This window comes from Trachinotus anak, unplaced genomic scaffold, assembly GCF_046630095.1.
Source record: "Trachinotus anak isolate AG129_WGS33_773 ecotype Australia unplaced genomic scaffold, CSIRO_AGI_Tana_v1 ptg000020l, whole genome shotgun sequence".
NCBI lineage: Eukaryota > Metazoa > Chordata > Actinopteri > Carangiformes > Carangidae > Trachinotus > Trachinotus anak.
This window is the reverse complement of record NW_027273871.1, coordinates 6,850,653-6,867,406: the sequence shown is the minus strand read 5'-3', so window position 1 is coordinate 6,867,406 and position 16,754 is coordinate 6,850,653. Positions and strand designations below refer to the sequence as shown.

Sequence of the window (16,754 nt, the reverse complement as noted above, 5' to 3'; positions counted from 1 at the left end):
ACACACACACACACACCCACACTGACACTAGCGCACATTTGTAGTCACACACAAATAATGTTTTGTAAAGTAACATATTTGCTTACAAAGTTGATTATGATAAGTTTCTGTGAGTGTTATTGCAGGGAGTCAAGAGCAAACCAACACATCAACATACACGGAAACACTCGCAGAAAATGTAAGAGATTAATCATATACCATAACGACATGTTACAACCAGAAAGTGTTGCTAAAGTACCAAGCATGATAGCATATAGTTATGGTTATTTTGGTGAAACACGATATGTACTGTAAAAGTCTAATTCTTGTTCTTTCATGTTTTAAACTCTGTAAAAATCTTCTTCTTTAACATGGTTTGAAAAAGTAAAGCACATCTGGAAGCACATCTACACTTACTTCTTCACTGAGAAATTCTCAGATCAGGCCTTGTGTCCCACCCACCGCTGCTGCTTGCATTGCAGGTTGACCAATGAGAGAGCAGTGTGCATCAAGGTGGTCAGTGGAGGAAACATCAGAGAGACTGACATGTTTGAGCCTCAGTCGGACCCAGACTCTGAGTTTTTGAGGAGTTTGATGTGACCTCAGCGACAAAAAGACATATCAGAAGCGTAAGCGTACTTATTTGTGTGTGTAGTTTGTTAGCTTGTAACTGGCAGTGGCTGACACAGTTAGGGTTGCCACCTTCTATGGAAAGAAATAATCAACAGTAAAAAAAAGCTTAGTGCTGAAGCATGAGAAGCAACAGATGCCATGGATTAACAGAAAAAAGAAAAAAAGAACAGAACAAAAGACACACAAGAGTATGAGATAACGGGTTCCTTTCCTTTTTTTCAAATATTAATTTGTGGATTTTTAAGCCTTTATCTGACAGATGGTGGTGGAGAGATGACGAAGGCAAATGACATGCAACAAAGCTTCCCAGCCAGACGTGAAATGGGGGAATGTGTTAGTTCATGGTTGGCATTTTAACCCCTCAGCCGACTGTGGGGAGGCGCCCAATGAGGGGAATTTATTTGTCTTCCCTGGGTGAGTGAAAATACAAAAACAAGTGAGGATATGTTTTCTTGGCAGAAACAGAAACTGATGCCACGGCTCAGGAGAGGAGCCTATGAGGAGAGAGGAGACCTCAAACCACTGGATGCTAGCTGACCCTGCTCTTCTGCTATGCACATTAAAACACCTGAGCCAGGTGAGTTTCATCCTGCTGAGGATGCTGCAAAAAAAACAAAACAAGGAAAGCATCATTGATCTATGTGAAGTCATAATCTTCTAAGCAGCCTCTGCATCAGCGGTTTGACTTGACATGACATGCAAATAATAAGCACTTATTTTCCTGTAAATGATCCGTGTTCAGAGACTAACTGCACAGTAGAGAGAGCAGACGGGGTAAGTTTTGAGTTGAGTCCGGCTACAGTTCCAGAAGCGACATATATGATGAGACCATTTGGCCTCTTGAAGCTGCGTGTAATTGGATTCTCCCTCTTTTTCTTCACATTGGCCATCAGTCTCCTCTCTCATTATCTGTGTCTCACTCTCTAACTTTCTCCGTTTCACTTTGACTTTCGTCAGCTGTGATCTTCTCGCTTTTCTTTCTCTCTCTGCAGTTTTTGTCTCATCCCCCTCCCTTTATTTTCTCTTCCTTCTTTACATCGCCGCTGCTCTATTTCATTGTCACTTTCAAGTTTTGTCTGTTTTATTTTCTGCCTTTTGAACTCCTCTTTCACTCTCGCCCCTCTTGTTCTCTCGAGCTCTCCCCTTCATTCTCACTCTGAAACAATAACCATCCTTCACGAGCTGCTGGCGTCCACACAGTCGAATACTCGTGGTGGTGTGCTGATTATGCAATACTCCCTCCCCTATCTGAACACACAGTCTGCTGCGCTTTAAAACCACCAGTGCAGAATTTCAGTGTGAAACCTACTGAGAAAAAACCCCCCAAAACCCTTTTTGTTAGTGTTCAGCAATTGTGTTCCCCATGAACTTGTCAATATAATCCCTCAGTGAATGATGACCTTAAACAGCAGTCAGCAAAGTGGTCATTTTTCAATGCCTTGTTCAACGGCTCAATAATCATATATACATCATACAATCTATCAGCGACGCCCCCCCCTCTGCCCTTAACCAAGGTGACTTATGTCTTGATTTACAACAATCAATACCTCATCAGAATTATTCACCCCCTTTGACAAACAAATCAATGCATGTTCTTCAGCCCCGCACCGACGAACGAGCAGCCTCTAAGAGCTCGCTGTAATTCAACGCCCCAAAAGAGGCCCATGTTGCGAAAGACTGCTCCCTGGCCTCACATTTACCTCCCTGCTTTAAGTTTTGCGTAATTAAGTGAAGAAATAAAGGCAGGAAATGCTAAGAGGCCCACACCGGGTGAACGATAAGTGAAATGGCAGCTTTCATTCATGAGGAAATCGACTATTTTCTGTGTTTCAGTTTCACTTATTTGTGAATAAATTGTGGGAAGAGAGACAACAGCTACCAGATGAGCTCAACACTCCTCACCCCCACACAGTCCCAGTGTGCCAAACTAACACTTTTAAGCAAGTATTTTCACAGAGAGTCACCACCCACGGCATAGATATTAGAGGCAATGGAAAGTAACAATAGCCTGTGAAGCAACTATGCCATTAATCCTGTCCCTTTGGCCAATTCTTATCCTGCTAGAAGGATTACAGTGATAAAAAAATCCCTGATTACCTTTAGGCATCCATATTGCCAAGGACATCATAACGTCATGACAGTAACAGCTTGGCAGGCTGCTGTGGCTGAACTCTCTCCTTTTGGTCCTTTTTCAGTTATTTATTTTCATCATCTGAGTTATTTTAGTAAATCTGTGTCAGCATTCGCAGCATCAGCTTACCTTGTAAGAAGTTGCACTTGTATTCGACAAATCCCCATCATAGTGTTGTACACATAAAAATATGTTAAACTGGCAACACATAGGGTTTTTTCATTATGAGGTAAATGCTGATTGCACATTCTCATGACTATAGACTATTGACATTATCAGTTTTTAGATTGGTTCCCTTTAAGCTTTGCTTTCACTGTGCAATTCTGTTACAGGGAAGGAAATTTTGAGAAAAAAATGAATGTCGATTTACAACACAATGTAAAAGTGTCTGCTACTGTGCAACCAAAACAGGAAGAGGATAGTGCTTTGGCTATATGCAGCAGCTATCGGGAGCTTTGCCCAGGTAGCAGAAAAAAGGCAGACAGTAGAACAACCAGAGGATCTGTGCTGGACGAGGCAAAGAAGGTGGAGACAGAGAGTGATAGAAACCAAGGTAAAACAAGAGTGAACCTTGAACAGGCATTCACTTGATGGAGAGTATGGAGCATGGAGAGCCCAAACCAATGTTCAGTTGTCATTATTTCTGCTGTATCAATAGTAAAACATTTACAACATTTTTCAACATTGGGATTTCTTATGGTTCTTTCTAGCTTTGGACAGTAGTCAGGCTGATAGCTAACACTACCACTAACAAACATCTATGATTCATTGTCTGATTAATAATATAAAGAAAGAAGTGACACTAAACAAGGTTACCCTTTAGAAACTGTTTTTCCCAGGTATGATAATGAAATTTTGATGAAGTGAACTTTACCTGAGGAAAGCAACATCAGCAGCTGCCAAATATTTGGTCAGAGGCTAACTCAGACATTATCAATACAGGTACAGGTGTGCTGATGCAAAACACTCAACACGCAGGGGGCAGATGGATCTTTTCTCACACACACACACGCACACACACACACACACACACACACACACACACACACACACACTCACACACACAGAACCATCTTTTCTGTAGAGTTATAAGTAATTTAATCATTATCAGGCTCTGCACACACATTTTTTTATTATACTACACATAACAACCTGCGTCTATACACCTGAAGGTTCATTCTTGCGTAGGATGAAAGATGGTAACTATCTTGTCTTTGTAAGCTGTTTATGCTAAAATTAGGTGTGGAAGTTTTACCCACTTCCTGTTCAGATTAATTGTATTATGTGACAACATCTGTCTCTGAAGACTGATAGATATTTTGGAATAATCTTGCCTTTTACCGAACCCTCCAGGCTTTCACAATAACTTTTCATCTGTTTTCAGAGCATCTTTTCATTTGTAATTTCCCTGTTGTCTCTGGAGACTGTGACAGTCAGCTTTAGAGATGTTTTAACATTGACTCATTTGGTGTGCGCTTTTATCCAAAGTGACTTACAAGTGAGGGTCGTCACTGAAGCTTCAGTGCAGCAGGAGACCTTGGTGTAGGTACTAAGTACTATTCATTCAGGGACATCAGGTAAATAAGTGATTTGAAAGTGCACAGCAAGGGTGCTGGAGGTGTTAGGAGAGGAGGGGCCCTCTGAATAGATGAGTCTTCAAGAGATTCTTGAAGATAGAGAGTGATGCCACTGTTCTGATAGACTTCAGTAGGGAACCACATATGAGAACAGTCTGGAGTACGACTGCTTTGTGTGCAGGGATGGCAATGCCAGACAACATTCCTTGGAGGTAAGCAGTGGCCGAGAAGGAGCATACAGCTGTATGACTGAATTCAAGTAGATGGGTGCAGAACTATCCCTGAAAGCCTTTCCATTGAAGACAAAAGGAAGGTTATTTTAGATGTATACCAATACCAATAACTTATTTAATAAGATTCAGTGTGAAGCACATCTTCAAATGCAGTCATGTTAAAGGTCCCATATAGTATAAGTAGATGTCCATGTGTATTTGGTTATAAAGCAGGTCTAGGTTCTATATTGATACTGTGAAAGTATCAAAGCCTCATTCAGACACACAGCCTGTATTCAGAAACTGAGCCTTAAAACCAGCCGTCAGGACTTCTGGAACTTTGTGATGTCACATCTAAAAAAGGAGTCACCGCTCACAACCACACCCCAAGCCCCACCCACCTGGACACGCCATCCAACCTTGCAGGTTTTGGTTTCTCTGAGTGTTTACCTTGAAAAAAACCATTTTTATTAGAAAACAGTCAGTCACCAATCAGACCAATCAGAATCTGATTGATTCACTGACCTGTTGTTACTAGAGATGTAAAAGGAAACACAGGAACAGTGTAAAATGTGGGACCTTTACATTCTGTTGAAATAATGGTTATATTGAACATAAATGTCGAGACGGTTTTATTTTTGGACAGTTTTATCGTGGCCATGTAGACGTGTTTTTACCTGCAATAGCTAAATTAGCACTTAATGAGAACTGTCAGTCATTCTGAGAACAGGTGGCACTTTTTCAAGCACGTGATGCCCCATTTCACAGGGATTTACCACGTGGCCCCTGAGGAACCCATGAAAGCTGTGAGGCATAACAGATTTCTCTTGGCCCCCACCTCTCCATGTGTATTCATGTGATGTGGCTCATTATTGAATCTGTTTGCTCTACTTATGTAATAAAAAGCCCATCAGCTCCCCTGAGCACTTGCCCGTATGTCTCTCTGCACGGCAGTTCTCGCCACTTCCATGCCAAGTTTCCTAACCTTCATGTGGACCTTCTGTGTTGGCTTTTGTTCTTCTTTACAAGACAAATCAATTCCTCAAAGGGCTCAAACTCTTAAGTGAAATCCGTTCCAGGTTGCTAATGTGGGCTGTCAGTATTGCTCAGTGGCGAGGGGAGATAAAGCTATTTACGGAGAAGACAGGAGATGGGAGAGACTCGCTTCTCTTTCCTCGCCTGTCGCTCTCCGAGGTCCTCAGACCGCCATTTTTTATTTAGAAACAGATTTGAGGACACGCACACATAAAGACCTCAAGGTAAACACATTCAAGCCCCATCTGTCAGCAGGGGACATAATATCCATCCCATTTTCACTTGCAATTCATTTATTTTCTTTTTCCTCACATTAAATATTCATGTCAAACTGGATTTCACTGTTTGCTTTCTAATGTTTTGCTTCAAGTGTCCAGGTCTTAGTATCACTGTTGGCAAAATAAAAGTCCTGTGTCATGTGTTTGTCTGTGAGGAATTAGTATAAACAGCAGCAGCCATTGTGGTGTCATTTTACCCTGCTTCCACTCCCACTGCAGACACTTCATTCTTGAAAATTATGTAGTCGAGGCAATTTTTTAAAACATCTTTATTGTCTTTTTGTTCAAGTGTAGCAGCATCTTACAACACACAACACACATGAACCTCTGCCTGCATGATACAGCCCAAACATAGAGCAATAACTCAAACAACAGAAAAAAATAAAAAGGCTTTTTCACCACAGAATATGTCAGTTATCTATTTGCATTGTCCCCTCTTGACTTCCACTCCATTATTTACAGTTGTCCACCACTTTGGGGGTGGTGACTGCTTTATTGTGACATCACAAAGTTCCAGAAGTCCTGATGGCTTGTTTTAAGGCTCAGTTTCTGAATACAGGCTGCGTGCAGACCTGCTTTATAATCAGTAATGACATGGAAATCTTACTTTATACAATATGGGACCTTTAAGAAATATTGTGAAAGTCAGGAGCTTTTTATCTCAGGAAGTCACTGAAAACTTGTTGGTGCTTTTATTTGCACTGGACTAGAAAATCGTAACAGGAATAACCAAAAAGCATCTCAATCCTCTGCAGCTATTCCAGAATGCAGCTGCAAGAAAAAACAAATACAACCATAAAACATCTGATCTGAGGTCGTTATACTGGCCTCCAGTAAACTTTAGAATTGATTTTAAAATGTTAATGCTTGTTTTTGAGGCCCTGCATGGTCTGGCACCTTGGTATCTCTCTGACTTGCTTGTGTGCTGTGAAGCAGCTACAGCCCTCAGGTCATCTGGACCAGGCCTTCTGGTTATTCCCCAGGTCTGCACGAAAACTGGTGAAACTGCCTTTAGCTTTTATGTTCCAAGCTGCTGGAACATGTTACCCATCATCTTTATAATAATAGGTGTTCTCCAGCACTGTCGTCCTTTAAAACTGAACTGAAAACGTGTCTTTTTTTCAGTTGTCAGTTGCCTGGTTTGCTGGTCTTAAATCTCATTTTATTTTTAATTGTTCTATTGGTTTCAGCTCAGTTTCAGTTTTCCCGCTTGAAAACCTTACGCTCTCTCTCCATATCTCTCTCAGATTACAGACACACACACACACACACACACACACACACACACACACACACACACACACACACACACACAGACACTTAATACTGTGTAATGCAGTAGACGGATCAATCTCAAAGTGCGTTTGGTGCAAAAAAGACTCCTGACTCTGCCTGAGTACTGGTCAGCCCATCAAGATTCAGTAACCAGCCATGATCAAGTAGCAGCACCAATTGTATCTGCATTTTTAACTAAAATCACAATACACACACACTAAAAGCTGCAGCCTGAGAGGAATAGATGCCAAAAAAGCAAGTTCACATACACTCTCCAAGACAAGAGAAGGTGTTACCAACAAGACAGCATCACAACATGGCAACACTTTCCTCTGACGTAGAAGCTGCTGCTCCTCCCTCAAAAATAGCTGCTGAAAATCCTCACTTCTTTATTCCTCACCTGCTTCATGATCACTTTCTCTCTCAGGGGTAAAATCTGATGAGGTTTTTTTTTTTTAGGTCCACTTCAAAATGTTTTGTTGTGTTGTGTTGAATAGGTCCACCACTGAGCAAGCATATTTTTATACCTCCATGCTGGCGACAGTCAGAGCCGGAGGCATATTGTTTTCAGGTTGTCCATCCGTCCGTCCCATTCTCTTGGACACAATATCTCAGTAAAACCTTGACAGAATGTCTTCAAATTTGCCACAAACATTCATTTGGGATTTTGGATTTTGGTTTTGAAAGGTCAAAGGTCAAGGTCACAGTAACCTCACAAAATGCGGTTTTGACCTTGTAAATGCAATATCTCCTTGAAGCCTTGAGAGAATTTCTTCAAATTTGGTAAAAATGTTTACTTGGACATAAGGATGTACTGATTAGACTTTGGTGGCTAAAGGTCGTAGGTCACGGTCTCCTCACAAAACACTTTTTAGTCATTACTCAAGACTTCACACGGCAATTATGAAATATTTTCACACAAGTGGTTAATATTTGGTATGACTCTGGATAAACAGGGATGTAATCTGAAGCAAGTCTGCGTTGCAGAGGCATACAACCGTGAGGCGGTAATTCTAGTTTACCTGGTAACCAAGCAAAGTAAGGTCAGGACAGCACTTTCCAACACAAACAAATTGCAGCAGTGTTCAGAAGGTTAAAAATGGAATTAGATGCATTTATGTTTACATGTGGTGAATGATCCTGAGAATAGAAACAAATAAAGAACAGCAACAGTTGCACTATGGTCTGTTGTAGGTTCTTTGTCCGTCTCAGTGGGTCTGTGCTTGGCATCACCAGCAACAACCTAGATCAATGCCTCTTTGATTAGTACTCATTCACAAAGGTAGCGCTGGTCACAGAACCACTGCACTGGATTGTATTAGACTGTACAGGTGTTCACATTACTATGTCCATTCTATTTTAGGTGCTAGTTTCAAATAGATATTACAGGAAGCAGTAAGCCATGGACAGCTGTGATGTCAGTCTTCATTTATATGCTTCGGTACATTTACTCAGCATCAACTTCAAAATGTTTTAACAACATAGCACATTTTATGTTGGCTTTTAATGTTGTATTGTAGATCTCAAGTGCCTCCTAAGGAGATGGGTCCTCATCCAGCAGCAGATTTTCTGCAGGTTACGGGTTGCACACAGCTTCAAATCAGCACCACTGACCTGCTTTGTTCTGCTGTTTCCTCCTTCTCCAACATTTCCCTGCTTTGTTTACGTGGTTTCACGCTGCTGGATATTTAAAGACATCAAATGCATGTGAGGCCCTGACAATTAGTGGGGGACTGTTGCTGGGTAATTAGTGGAAAGGAAGTGAGCCTTCAATTTCCCCCTGCACTCCCCAGAGAGCATCCCCACTCACACACTTTCATACAAACAAGCATATATGCACTTGAGTACACAATCCCACACATGCATTCACACAAGTGCACTCACAAGAGAAGAAAAACTCAACACTGTGTTGATGCTTGTGTGGAGACATAATGTTGCTCTTGTGGCTAATTGGGCAGGAGAGTGGACATGGAGACACATCCATGCTCATACAAATGTATAAAGTACACTGTGGTGCAAAGGGAGAAGTGAAGGGAAGAAAGAACATGGTACAGAAAAAAAATAGATGTCACGGAAGAAAATAGGACAATAAGGGAAAAAGGAAAGACAAAGAAACAAGGGTGAAAACAATAAGTTCGATAGGAAGAAGGTATAAATAAGGAAGAAAAAGTGGAATTATAATGGAAAGAAATGTACAAAGCAAGACAAGAGTGACAGATGAGAAGAAAAAAGGACAGAAACGAAACAACAAGCACAAAAAGATGGAAGGAGGGAGAGAAGGAAAGAAACCAAAAACAAAGCAAATATGGAAAAAGAAGAAAGCACAGATCAAAGGAAGTAAATAAGGAAAGTAATAATGAAAACATCATCTTTCATCAACTTTCCTCATGATGATAATTCCTTCATTTTCTGTCACCTTTAATGCACAATCTTAATCTGGACAGGGATTCCAGGATTTAGCTTAAATATAAAGTTTTTTCCCCCTGAAATGTAGAGGTCTGAGGACAAAGAATTAGAAACTGGAGCAGAACAGCTTTATTTTATTTTTTTATCTGGAGGAGGATAAAACAACAGCTACAACAATAGAGAGGTCAACTTTTGTAGATGATGTAATAAGGCTGAAGCCAGGGATACGAGCTGGCTGCTGCCACTAGCTTAAGTCGTGTCACAGGCAGTGAGCCCAGGTGTACTGAGTTTACCTGATGACTCAACTCTGCCAGGCTCCAGCAGGAAGAGGTTTGTTCAGAGGGTTGTCACCATTAACAAAGGATCTCAAACCTGCACCAGAAAACGTGTTTGTTACCCTCTTCCTTTGTATCGTCATGGTGTTACATAAGTTACATAAAAATACATTATCTGTCCATCATCCATGCACACACACACACACACACACACACACACACACACACACATATATACACATATTAAAGTGTGTATCCCAAGGACAGTGAAGACTGTCATCAAAACCACTAAAATGAGTTGATTTGTTTAAGGTGCTGAGATGCTGGAGGACGCAGCAGCTTGTCCTCTGGCTCCAAATCAACTTTACTGACTTTCAGGTGACGTCCTCTGCGCTCTAATGTAGTTATGCACCGTATGTGTGTGTGTGTGTGTGTGTATAATTGAAGTTTGTTCAGGGTTGGTTTTTAGTCTAAGTAATTCCTGAGTGCTTGCTGATGTGGAGGGATGTCGTGGAGGGAAACGCCTCACAGCTTCTTCTGCTCTCCTGCTGCATCGCTCATCACTCTTCCTTACAATACATTATTCATGTTTCTTTACCAGCCGTCTCATACAAGTGTCCGTCAACGCGGCGCTGGTTCCTGATTGGAGACTTTGCTCTCGTCGACACTTGATGAACACCTGCAGTCTCCCACTCCTCCCATGTCTCCCTCCTTTCATCCTCCATTCTCTTTCCTCGGTCTCCTGCTTTGTCATGTCTCCTTTCCTCTCTCTCCGTCTCACTATCTCTTCCCCCCTCCATATATGTCTTACAAGTGGATATGCAGTGGAAAGAGACAGTGTGTTACCAATGCTTTGCGTTAGCCTTTAGACTATGGAAAGTATTGGAAGAAATAAACCAAACCGATCACCTCCGGTTGGGTTTGTGTGTCAAATTTGGCAGTCTGACTGTATTTCTGTGCAATATTAAACATTTTATGAGTAAAGAAATAACTATCGAAGTTTTAGATTAAAAAACAATCCCCTAGAATTATTCTTTGAGGGTTTAACATTAAAAATTGGTTGTAGTTGTTGGTGTAGTTTGATCACTTAATTCACAGGGACGTCAATATAAGCAAGCAACCCAACTCCTGTCATCATGTTATGATTCAAATCTTTTTAAATCCTCACTGGTGCTCATAAGTGTGTGAAATCAACCTTTTCCAACTGAGTTGTTTAGTGTATTAAACGTCCAACGAATACAATTATATGAAAAAAAAGAAGCTTTTGAGAAACAGCAGTAAATAATCAGTATTTTGAACCACACTGACAGACACACATTGATGTTCCTCACAGGATGAATTGTAATTACTCTGGTGACACCTTGGTTTATGAAATAAAATACCTGCAAAAATAATGACATTTTTCCATCAGTCTCAGTTCTATTTATGTTTCGTGCCAATGTTAACACACTAACAACATGGTGGACATGGCAAACATTATACCTGCTCAATACTAGCATGTCAATATTGTCATTGTGCGGATGTTAGCATGTTACTGCATGTTTGGTTGTGTGTGAATGTCAGTGCACGTGAGTCCCTCCTGCGAAACTGCTGGTCCTCCGGTCGGACCACCCACATGCAGTAGCTGTGGGGGAAAACAGTGGCCAGAGGTGTGGCAGACGTAGCATTTGATTTGGTCTGAGATGGTGGTGGTCTAGTGTGACATCTAGTGGCAGTGATGATCATTTACTTTATGACGATCAAAAGTTTAGTTTGCTTCCCCAGTGAGACCAAATAACAGGACTGAGATGACTGTAAACAATATGTATTTGAATTTCATGTATTTATTTTTCAATACTGATAATCACACTGTGCTGTTTATTATTTACTGCGCCAAATGAGATAATGTTCTCACCCTTGTCTGTTTGTTTGTCAGCAGGACTATGCGAAAACTATAGAACCGATTTGCACCAAACTTGATGGAGGAATGGATCATGGGCCAGGGACGAACCCATTAAAATTTAGAACAGATCCAGATCATTTACTAAGAATTTCATTTTTTTTGTCTTAAGTCTGGTTTGTGTTGTTTGACACTGACCAAGGCGGGGGTCTACTCTCTCTGAGTGACCTTCTAGTTAATTTTGATCCTCTTGGTGGGAGAAGGTAATCCAGTCACCCTAAGATGAATACACCACTACATGGTGTGCTGGTAGAAACTACCTTGGCAGCCATGAGTGACCATGTCTGAGTGAACAATTTACAAGACAAATACTCTGGTGGAAGGTCTTTGTCTGCCATAGCAGGCCAAACATGATGTACTGTAGATGGGAGGGGAACAAACTCCCTCCATTATTGTTCCAGTGAAGCTTTTCCTTGATTATAGAGCTGATGCCAGGGTAGAGCTTGTGTATCTTAATAACAGGTGACAGGTAATTAAGTACAGACTTATGACATTTTAAAGCCCAGAAGTGCCAGAGGGGAGAGGGAAGAATGTAAAGAGAAATAGCATTAAAGGTGGGTCATATTGGGCACATTCAAGCAGTTTGCAGCATTTACAATGAATCAGATCTTTGATATGGTAGTTTTCAAAACAGCATGGGACAACTGAGAGAACTCCAAAGAGGATACATCATCTCTTGCCGAAATCTGCCAAAAATCATCTGGAAAATCATGACAAACATACAACATGTGTCTAGAAAGAAGCGGAATCAGATGAAGACAGGTTCGAAATAACTCGACATATTCAACAAATCCAGTGAACGTAAGCCTGATGAACACCGGTAACTGCCATTGTATGAATCACCTCTGTGGCAGTGTTTGCCCTACAGATAGTAGAATATAGACTACTCCATTTATTTGTTTATCTTTCACTGGTGCCCACAAATCACTGAACAGCCCTCCAGATTGAATCGTCTCATCTTCATGTTCTTTGCATTTTTTTTGTCTACAATCTCTATAAAACTCCCACAATGCATCTACAGTATCTTGCTTGAGGCTATGTAGATAAGCAACAAAAGGAAAAAAAAAAAAAACCTAAAAGAAAGCATCTTTTTAAGTTGTTGTTCCAACAAAAGCCTCCAGAAATAACATGATGTAACACATCTGGAACTTTAGGCTCAAACACCATTCATTTCAAAGATGCAAATGGAGAACCCATTTGTTGCAGTATTTACATTAATTTGTCGAATTTTTCTACCTACAGTAGTGCATGCTTTCAGAATCACTGCCTGTAACTCCACCCCAATGGAAACCTAAATGAAGCATTGATGGCAATTATGAGTTATTGACAGAGATAATTAGAATGAACTGATTTGTTTACGATACACTGTTTTCACAGTGTAAGTGTAAGAAACTGCTGACTGAATGACTGGACTCAAACGAGTCGACTATGATCAATTTCCCACAAAAGCCAAAACAAGTGCAAAATAAAATAATATCTCTTCATATCAGCACCTGTTGTTTCAAGCTAGTAGCGCTAAATTATCCTTGAAGTCAGAATAAGAAAAATGATCTGTTTTGTTGGATGTTTTTTTTTACAGTGTGGAGCCTAACTGTAATCAATAATATCAACTGTGCCTTTACATCACAACTTTTTCATAAGCTTTTTAAATGCCTTATTGGTGTAGATCTTCCTAACAGCCCTTTGGACCCATATACTCAGATAGGATAGATGGATCATAAATGCATCAGTGAGTATGTAGTCTCCATAGCCACTGACTTTCATGTGAGTAATTTATTCAACAAATGCTCAAGAGCGATGAACCAGAAAATGCAGAAGATCTCGGAACGCAATCAACCTGAAGTCTGAGCGTCGTCTCACAAACATGATCCAGTCAGACCAGCAGAGGTGTGGACAAACATCGGCTCAGACACGGGGTGTGATACTCACTCCATCCATCTGAAACCCTTGAATGCAATTACCCCACATCTGGATCTCCATACAGATTCCATACAGATAATATACCGTTACAGACAGGGAATAAGCCATGCACCAGTTCATATATATATATATATATATATATATATATATATATATATATATATAGTAGAGCAGACTTCCAAATACAGTACGATGCACAATCTGGATGCAAAGCAGCCCTCATAGGTATGGTCCATATCTAGTGCCAATTATTTGTACCAGTTCATGTGGATGATGAGCCAGTAATAGTACAGCAGCTAACAAGCATCAAATGTGATCAGAATAAGCCAAAAAATAAGAGGAGAGTTTGTAATATTCAGCATTTATCTGTCTACAAACTTAAACTGAATGAGTCATCTGGGTCTAAGTGACAGAAAATGATTCATCAAGACTGATCATGACGAACTCAGTGTGAACAGACGCCGGGTGCTCTGTGGTTCTAGAAATCCACTTAACATTAAACACCTCTGGCTCCACAGCTGCAGTACCATTCGTTTCTAACCGGCTGAGCAGAAACAACACAGTGAGGGACAATGCCACGGACCCTGATGATGCATAGTAAGCAGGACAGAGAAGTGCCTGTCCTGACTAATCAGACGAAGCTGTGTGAAGCGTTACCACCTCAATAGTAGACGTAGTTTGGTTTAAAAATGAAGCATCTAGCAGACCGAGAGAGCAATCCGGGAAAGCAAAAATCTGCCACATCACTGAGACTGACTGAGCCGTTCCTCTCCAAAGTGCAGAATCAATGTTGCTCAGGAGGAGCAGGACAGAGGGAAAAAAGACAGAAAGAACAACACAGCAAAGTCAAAGTAAAAGCAGTCCTACCTCTTAGTCAGATGCCAAAATCACAGCCTTGGATAAGTCAGAAAACCATAGAGCTGGTTAAGCAGCTGGTGCTCCTCGAAATAAAGTGATACAGGAATTTTCAGATGGTCAGAAAAGGAACTCCTAGGATCCCCAGTTTCTTCAGAGCCTTTCAGTGATTTTGGGATATACTCTCAAGTCTGGTTTAGAGGCTGGAGTCCAGCAGAACCAGAGGCAGACGGCTCATTTCCATGTGCAGCACGGGTGCTTCTGACATGCTTCTTCTTCCCCTCAGGGGACCGGGGTGCCTCAGACTGTGATCTTGCCGGGGTAGACAAGTGGACAGCAGCAGCCAGAGTATTGACAGTTGCGGTAGTAATATTCCTGACTCTGGAAAGAACTGAGCATCCTTCAGTGAAGAGATAAAGACGAGGAGAAGAAGATGATCCAGCGCACCAGAGCCGCAGAGCGCACAGCCAGCGCAGCACACACTCTCTGTCGCTTAAATCCCCCCAAAATGGGCTGATTCTAGGCAGGAGGCAGGCAGATCAACACAGCACAGAGGAAAGAGGTGCTGTTGCATCAACATTGCTAAGTGTCTAGTTTTCTGTTTTTTAAAGATGAAAAAGAAAAATCAGTATCAGAGCTCCAACAGGATCACCACCAGAATCATCTCCTCTCCGGGGCTCCTCAAGTCTGCACAGGACGGAGTGTGACTGAGGAAGAGAGGGGAGACGGCGAGAGAGCGGAGAGTGTATGCATGCATGTGTGTGTGTGTGTGTGTGTGTGTGTGTGTGTGTGAGTGTGTGTATGTGTGTGTGTGTGTGAAATAGAAGGGGATAGGTGGAGAGAGGAGACCAGCAGACGGGCAGGAGGCTGCGAGCGCAAGTGGAGCCGGAGAGCGATGTGAAAGAGGAGAGACGAGATGTGAGAGAGGAGGATGCTCAAAGAGGGGGAGGAGGAGGAAGAGGAAGGTTGGTGGTGGGGGGGGGGGTGCCTGGGAGAGAGAGAGTGAGAGAGATGCATGGAGAGAAAGAGAGAGAGGGGGAGAGAGGGAGAGCAGCTCACACTGTCAGTGACTACATTAACAGCGCTGAGTAGGTGGAGTTTTCCTTGCAGCAGTTGGGGGGGGGGATTGATTTGAAACCGAAAAGAGAGAGCGACACACACATACACACAGTTATGAGAGAGAGAGAGAGGTGGATACAAAGGCAAAGAAAAGCATGAGAGAGGAGTAGAAGACAAGACGGAGGAAAGAATGAGGGTTTAGAGGTTAAAGAAACCTGTGAGGAGTGATGGCTGCTGAGGGAGAGAGAGCAAAGAGAATTAGTGGAGAGAGAGAGGAAAGGTTGTGGTGGTGGTGGTGGTGGTGGTGGTGGTGTGTGTGTGTGTGTGTGTGTGTGTGTGTGTGTGTAGGCTATACTTGTGGGGTCTGATAGCTTTGTGGGGACCAAAGTTCTGGACCCCACAGGTTTAAATGGCTGTTTGAGGTTTATGGCTTGGATAAGGGGCTAGGGTCCCCACAAATACAGTAAGACAAGAATGTGTGTGTGTGTGTGTGTGTGTTTGGGGGGGTGGGGAGGTGGCAGAGTCCCCAGCTGCAGTGATGCTGGCATACTGACAGCTCTCCTCTCGCCAGGGGTCGTAAACATCGATTAGAATATTTAAAGATGCACGCGCTCGCGCACCAAAAGAAAACACACGGACACTAAAAGGCCCTGGCACACGCTCAGATACACTACAGCCACCTATACGCACAAACACAACACAGTACATAAACTTACTTTATAGACTTGCATTCACATGCCCTTTGCATATCTCGTTATTCTTTATTCTTTTTCATTACATTGCGTTTCTTCTTTTAATATCCCTCTTTTTACTTTGATTAGTATTTTACTTTGTTATTGCCTGTTTTATTCCTTGTGCTCTCTGTGTTTGCGAAGCGTTATAGACTTGCATTAATTTCTTTTTATCTTTTGCCTTGATCATATAATGTGGGTTACTCAGTGCTGGCTGCAGTTTGTATTTTGTGTGAAATTTTCCAATCTAAGTGTGCATTCAAAGAATAGATAAATAAAAGAAATAAACAATGACTTCTCAAATGTAATTCTTCTCCAAATTCAAGTTTGGCTGCTGTGGTTTTTGCAGGGTGTTCGCTCTGTAAAGCCCTGACTGGGCTACGGGTCTCCACCAGGTGGCTTTGGATAAAGAGGGCAAGTCCATGGCTTGTTCCTGCCAAGATGTGGAT

General features: G+C 41.8%; 1 protein-coding gene across 1 annotated transcript in view; it reads right to left on the bottom strand.

Annotated features, from left to right (window-relative positions):
* sgcd (sarcoglycan, delta (dystrophin-associated glycoprotein)) overlaps positions 1-15,439 on the bottom strand; it is a 305,616-nt gene extending 290,177 nt beyond the window's left edge. The window contains exon 1 of the mRNA XM_071506502.1: positions 14,528-15,439. The gene's annotated coding sequence lies outside the window, so the exon portion shown is untranslated. The remainder of the gene's footprint in view (positions 1-14,527) is intronic.
* Positions 15,440-16,754: the final 1,315 nt, after the last annotated feature.